We start from the raw sequence: 7,625 nt of genomic DNA, 5'->3' as shown, positions 1-7,625 counted from the left end.
AAACTTCTTCTTCTAGGTAGCCATTTAGAAATGCTGACTTCACATCCATTTGATAAATTTTCCATCCTTTTTGTGCTGCGACTGCTGTGAGAAGTCGGATGGTCTCGATCCTTGCTACTGGAGCAAATAGTTCATCATAGTCTATTCCTTGTCTTTGCTTATAGCATTTGACAACTAGCCTCGCTTTGTGCTTCTCGACTTTTCCTTCTTTATTGGTCTTTGTCTTGTAAACCCATTTTACTCCAATTGGGTTATAGCCTTCTGGTTATCTTGTTAGCTCCCATGTATCATTTCTTTCTATTGATGCAATTTCTTCATCCATTGCATTCTTCCATTTTTCATCTTCAACCGCTTCTTCGTATGTTATTAGATCACTGTTCACAAGTAAGCAAAAAAGTGAAACATTATTTAGTTCATAATCGTTGTACCTTTCTGCCATTCTTCTCTCTCTTGTGGATCTTCGAACTTCTATGGGAGGTGCTTCAGAATATTCTATTATGTTGATGGCATCGATGCTGCTACTTGACGACGATGGTATATTTTGTTAAGGACCTTGATCATCAATTTGTTCACCATCTTTATCTTCATTAAAAAATAGTTCTTCAACTTTCTTTTCCTCTTTGATCCACCTCCAATAGTCTGCTTCATCGAACTCGACATCTCTTGAAATTATTACCTTCTTGGTAAGAGGATTATACAATCTGTAAGCTTTGCTTCTTTCATCATAGCCAATGAAAATACATTTTTCTCCTCTGTCACCAAGCATCTTTCTAGTTTGTTCAGGAACGTGGGCATATGTGATGCATCCAAAAATCTTGAGGTGTCCAACTCCTGGTTTCTGTCCACTCCATGCTTCGTTTGACGTCATATATTTCACACTTTTTGTTGGACATCTATTCAATATGTAAACTACACATCGAACTGCTTCTGCCCAGAAATTTCTCGGTAGTTGATTGCCTTTTATCATGCTTCTTGCCATGTCCAGGATTGTGCGATTATTTCTTTCTGCAACTCCATTTTGTTGTGGTGTGTATCTGGCTGTCAGCTGATGAATGATGCCATGCTCTTTGCAGAATTCTTCAAATAACTTTGATGTATATTCGCCTCATCTATCTGATCTGAGTGTCTTCAAATATTGACCTCTTTGTTTTTCTTCCATTGCTTTGAATTCTTTCAATTTTTCCAGCGCTTCTGACTTTTCTTTCAAGATATAAATCCAACGTTTCCTACTAAAATCATCAATGAAAGTTAGGTAGTACTTGTTACTGCCAAGCGATGGTATGTCAAAAGGACCAGCTATATCTGTGTGTACTATCTCCAGTGGTCTTCGGGCACCCCAGGATCTACCAACTTCAAAGCTTTGTCTATGTTGTTTTTCTTTGATGCAAGCCTCACATAATTTTTTTGGAGAGTTGATCTCTGGTAGTCCTTTCACCATGCCTGTTTTTGATAACAACTTCAAACTAGAAAATCCAAGATGTTCATATCTTAGATGCCACACCCATGAATCATCTTTGATCGCGGTCTTCATGCATTTGACTTCTCCCGACTCGATATCAATTGTAAAGAGACGATTTTGAGTCATATCAGCTTGGGCTATCAATTCTCCTTCTTTATTTTTGATGGCAAGCGAGCGGTTCTTCATCTGCACTTCATATCCTTTTTCTAGGAGTTGACCAAGATTGATGATATTGTTTTTCAAAGCAGGTACATAATAAAAATCTGAAATATATTTCTTTTCTCCATTTCTCTGAGTAATCATGACTTCGCCTTTTCCTTTTAGTTCTGCGTGCGAGTCATCTCCGAACGTTACTCGCCCATGGACTGTTTCATCTAATTTCACAAACAATTCCCTTTGACCACACATATGGTTACTGACACAATTATCAAGATACCAAATATTTTTCTTGAATTCTTCATTTCCTTTGTAAGTGAGGAATACATGAGATTTTTCAATTTTTTCTTCTTGAGCTGCTGCTACGTTATTTCTTTCTTCTTGTTTAGGAGCAGATCTACAGTCATAACTATAATGTCCATACTTATTGCAATTATAATATTGTACCTGGAATTTACTTCCTTGTTGATATCTTCCCCTACCTCGGCTTCTGAATCCTCGTCCACGACCTGATGTTGGATTGTTTTCACTCATTTGACCGGTGTCATATGATTGACCACCACGTCCACGAGTTCCTCATCCTCCTCTGTATCTACCACGATAACCTCCACCATTTCCTCGACCTCGTGCGTAGCTGCTGCTAGCTTCTCCTTCGTTGACATTCATCTTGCTTTGTAGAGCTTGCTCCAAATTTTCTGAATCTTCATTTTGTTTCATTTTCTGCTCATGGGCTTGAAGTGAACCCACAAGCTCATCGATCGAAATTTGGGATAAATCTTTCGATTCTTCAATTGCCACCACCACGTAATCGAATTTTCTTGTTAATGACCGTAAAATTTTTTCCATCACTCTAACATCATCGAGTGATTCGCCATTTCTTTTCATTTCATTTACGACTGCTTTCACACAGCTAATATAATCATCGATGTTTTCTGTATTTTTTATTTTTAACATCTCAAACTCAGCTCTGAGAGTTTGTAAGCGTACATTTTTTACTTTTTCGGCACCTTGTAGAGATTTTTGCAAAATCTCTCACGCTTGTTTTGCGGTCTTCGCATCAGAATTTTTTTCAAAGGTAGATTCATCTACTCCTTGAAAACTAAAGAACAACGCTCTTTTGTCTTTTTTCCGGGATTCCTTCAATACCTTCTTTTCTTCATTGGCCAGACCTGCTTCTGCTGCTGCATTTTCAGGCTCGGTGTAACCATCCTCGATGATATCCCAACAATCTTGGGAGCCTAGTAACGCCTTCATTTGAATGCTCCAATTTCCGTAATTCATCTTTTTCAATCTTAGGATTTGTGGTTGAATCATGTTGGTCATCTTCTCCACCATGTTGAACTCGAACCAGGCTCTGAGGACACTTGTTGGAAGCGTAGATGGGCTCACGATAATTTATAACACTCGAATTTTTTATTTACATGAAACAAAATACGTTACAACATGACACTCTCAATATTACAATACTAGCTTCTGCTAGTTTACAAAACACTTATAGCTTTACTAAGCTTTCTTACAATTCTCTAATTTTTTCTCACTCGTTACTCACTTATTTTTCCTCACTTCTCACTTGTATTTTTCATATAGCTTCCATACATATATATATATATATATATAGTTGTAATAAACCGACTTAAATTGTTAGATATTTCCATGCTGCCCACTAATCTCCAAACATTGCTTGATGTAGTGAAACTCTTCGGTAGGCACCACTATTGTTTATGGTTCTGATTGTTGCCACCTACAAGCTTTCTACACAATTCTTTAAAATATCTTTGCCACGTTTTTCTTACTCAATAATTGAGTTTGATATCCAACATCTTTGCCACAAGATCAGAAAAAACCAATATCATTCTATACCCTAAACCCTTCAATATGAAACATCATTAAAAATATCTAAGAACAGAATGATCACTCATTCTATATATAACCATAATTCTTTAGCTCAAGCCCTCCACTTCGGATCGCATCGTACACGTTTTTTTAGGCATCTGTGACGGAAAAAATTCAGTTGATATGCCTGTTAACTTGCTCTGTCCATCGTCGAAGCCCATAAGGTCACTCTTTGTATGAGGAGTATCTCCTTGAGACATTCTCTGGCTTGTTGTTGCACAGCTTGGTATCCGAACGCAGTTGTTCTCCAGACCACTCTTTATCCATGCAATATTGTTCAAATCGGTTGCTATGGAGATTAATTAGTGACTAGAAAACATAGGGGCTCCTAGTAGTCGATGAACTTCGGCCCCAACAATGAACTTTGAGAATGAATCCCACAAGTAGTTGAGCAGCAACTGAATCCACATCGCAAGGGAATGACGGGTTCACAGCAAACATCTTCCAGGATTTTCCTGACTCCCCTGGTTTGGCATGTATGATTGAGCCAAAGGCCCTTGCATTGGGATTCTACTCGTCATTCCAGATTCAGTTTTAGAATTGCTAGGAGCGTTATAATGGCTGAATACACTAACACGTGCAACTGGACGACAAAGGGTAGGATGGTCCTCTGACTCGACGACAATTTTGATCCTCTGGTGTCGAAGGTTTGTCTTCCTGAGAGTTCGGTCTACCGTCCATCACCACATCTCTTCCTTCTAAAGGCTTGAAGGGGTATTTATCTCCAACTGAAAGTGTTTCTTCTGAGGAAGCTTTCGTTCTATCAAGGCTGTCATCTTCCATTGTGTCGGCTGGTCCAGGTTTAAACCTACCTAGTTCCATGCATCGATGACGTAACATAGAATTCCAATGGTTCTTAATTGCATTATCAGTTCTACCCGGCAAAAGCTTCGCTATTGAAGCCCATTTGTTGCCATGGATTGCGTGAGCTGAAATTATGATTCGGTCCTCTTCATCTGCAGAGGTTTGCATAATAGATTTTTCCGGTGAGTTCCCATATAAGAAAATATTCATTCGTTCGACATATTTTCTCAGCAGCATAAAGAAAACAAAATCGAGTCCTCCGGCTCACCTCGAAAAGAAACTCAAGTTTCGTGATGCAAAGACTAACTCAGATGCATCACCAGTGGAAAAAATGAAAATGAAAAGGAGAGACACCACAATCCCTTGAAAAGATTTGCATACAACAGTTTGAAATTTAAAAGAAATGACCATCCAGCTCAGTTGGTAGAGCATAAGATTCTTAACCTTGAGGTCATGGGATTGAGTCTCATGGAGGGTATTTCATAATTTGGAGGTCTCTACGGAAGTTGCTCTCAACCTAGTGTTGGGTAGCCTACTATCTTACCTCCCCTTACTCCCATCACATATGGGAACAAGGGACAACCATTTTTTTAGTTTGAAATTTAAAACTTCATACATCTTTGACAACAAACATTATACGACTGGACCAAGAAACAGATTCAATAATCTGACATTGATATTACAGTGTTCCCTAAAGTTCAACAGCCAAGCAAAATAATCCCAACTCCAGAATCAAATATTTTTGCTCTATGCAATGATTTTTACTTACTCTCTCGCAAAGATCAACTAGGCAAATATGCATTGTTCTAAGCATACCACACAAAATACTATCCGGAAATAATTTACAAACAAAACAAAACTTATCTCCTAAATGTACATATTACCCTTAATAGCCCTGAACATTCTTTCGTGCGAATAGGGGTGAAAGTGATCATTTCAGCTTCAACTCACTTCCAATGAATCCCAAATACGTGCATTGCGCATAAGAAGGAAAAGGAATTGCAGTTGAACTCAAAATACCTTCAAACAAGACAAGAACAACAATCGAGTTCAACGAAGAATGCAACGTCCCACATATAGACACCAATGTCCCGAACTAATTCTAGTTGATAAGACACCGGTTTCCACTAAGCACTGAAAGCTATCACACACCAGAACTTACTTCTATCTCAAAAAAAAAATAAAGATACAACCTTTGCAACACAACGCAACAAACAGAGTACTAAGTTTGGAACATTAGGAAACAGAGGAAAACTCCAACAAAACTAAGGTTGCAGCATTTTTCAAAACCAATTAAAACCCAAACATCATCAGATGAATCTACACTAATCCAAATGTAAAACAAAAAGAAAAACACAATCTTTTTCGCTATCTAAAAAACCCAAAGAAGAAAAAACAGACATCGACTTGACTTCCAACATTCCAACCAACAGAAACACAGAAAATAACAACTACGCATTTTAGAACAACAAAAATCTAATCGAATAACAAAAAAAATACCGGTAAAAGGTTTGTGCTTAAGGCGAGGGTCAAGCTGGTTACATCAACGAAGCCAACAGGATTTCCCAGACCGACCCGGAATTCCTCGCGCGATCAAACTCCAATTCCTGGCCCTGAACTTCTCAACCAACCGACTCAACACCGTGTCTTCCTCCGGCGACCATGGCCCTTTCACTCTAGTATTACTCCCACCAACACCGCCACAATAAGCTCCAACTCGTCCCCACCGCTTCCAGAACCGCTTCTCCCCGCCGTCGACGAGTCTTGGCGGTTGCTCTTTTTCATCCTCCATCTTTTGGGGGATTTTTTCCATTTTTTCGCCTTTAGTGTTACCACCCGCCCAACTGCAAAAAACATACATTTTTTCGATGTTCTTTCTACGAAATGACCGTTACTTCCCTTCTTTTCCCGCTTCAAAGCGGTGAGGGTTTTTATCTTATCGGTGTCGTTTTGACTTCGGTTGTTCTTGTTTAAGTGGGGCCTGGTCTGTTGATGTCAATGACATTCTAACCCTTCAACTTCGTAAGTATGGTAATAAGGGTGTGTTTGCGTAGAAAGATTATTACCAAATAATAACACTGCGTATGGTATTAAGAGTGCGTATGGTATTAAGAGTGTGTTTGGTTCATGAAATATAAGATTATCTTTAGAAATAAGATTATTGGAATGTAACATTACTCTGATAATATTGTATTATTTTGTTTAGTTTGTTTAGCATAAATATAAGATTATATTGTTTGGTTGGATGAATATAAGATTACTTTGATGCATGTTTTACTGAATTATTCTTCTGATATATGTTTTTTCATAAGTTAAACTTTAATACTAAATTATAAATATTTAAATAAAAATATATAAAAATATTTCAATTGTTACACTATCCAAGTTTAAATAAAAAAATATATTAAATATATAATTAATATAATTAGTATATTAAAGTTATATTTAAATAATTTTCGTAAGTATCATATTTATTTGTCTAAAACATAATATAATATAAAATTAATACTGTGGTCTCATATAGACAAAAATATTATTTTTCAATGTTCAAGTTCTACTTTTTAATAACTTAAAATTAAATATTATTTTAAATAATTACAATTTTACAATAATAACATTTTCACATCATAAAATCACAAAATGATTAATATACAAATATTAAAAATATGAAATAACTACTACTCAAATTTATTAATATTTTACTAAATTAAACTTTTTGTATACTATTATTAAGTTCTTAGTTTTGAGTCAAACGCGAAGAAAAAAAATTGAGAAGGATTCATATGAAAATAATTCATTATTTTAGGGGTAATTGTGCCTATAGTATCCATTACCTAAGAATTTGGAAGTAATTTCATTCCACCAATTTAACAAAAAAATAATACTATTAGTAATAAGTTATTACATGATAATAATCTTTTATGTGAATCAAACATGGGAATACGATTCCGTAAAAGATTATTTTTCTTGGCAATAATCTTTTCTGTGAACTAAACATCCCCTAAGGGAAATGATTTTTTCCGAAATTGTATTATCATGTTTGATTCACGAAAATGATCATTACCAAGTAATAACAATTAAAATATTTTTATAAATTTTCATTTAAATATTTAATATTAAGTTTTACTTGTTAGAAAATATATATCATAAAGATAATTTAGTAAAATACGCATCCAAGTAATATTATATTCTTTAACTAAACATTGTAATATTGTATTACTGCTAAACAAATCAAGTAGGGTAATACAATATTTTAGAGTAATATTATATTCCGATAATCTTATTCACAAAAGTAATATTATATTCTGTGATC

General features: G+C 35.8%; 1 pseudogene; it reads right to left on the bottom strand.

Moving 5' to 3' along the window:
• Window positions 1–2,622: 2,622 nt before the first annotated feature.
• LOC120172734 lies at window positions 2,623–6,097 on the bottom strand (annotated as a pseudogene).
• Window positions 6,098–7,625: the final 1,528 nt, after the last annotated feature.

Source organism: Hibiscus syriacus, unplaced genomic scaffold (genome assembly GCF_006381635.1).
Source record: "Hibiscus syriacus cultivar Baekdansim isolate YM2019G1 unplaced genomic scaffold, ASM638163v2 tig00111877_pilon, whole genome shotgun sequence".
NCBI classification, from domain to species: domain Eukaryota; kingdom Viridiplantae; phylum Streptophyta; class Magnoliopsida; order Malvales; family Malvaceae; genus Hibiscus; species Hibiscus syriacus.
The sequence above is the reverse complement of the archived record's forward strand: the minus strand, read 5'-3'. Positions and strand labels throughout refer to the sequence as shown.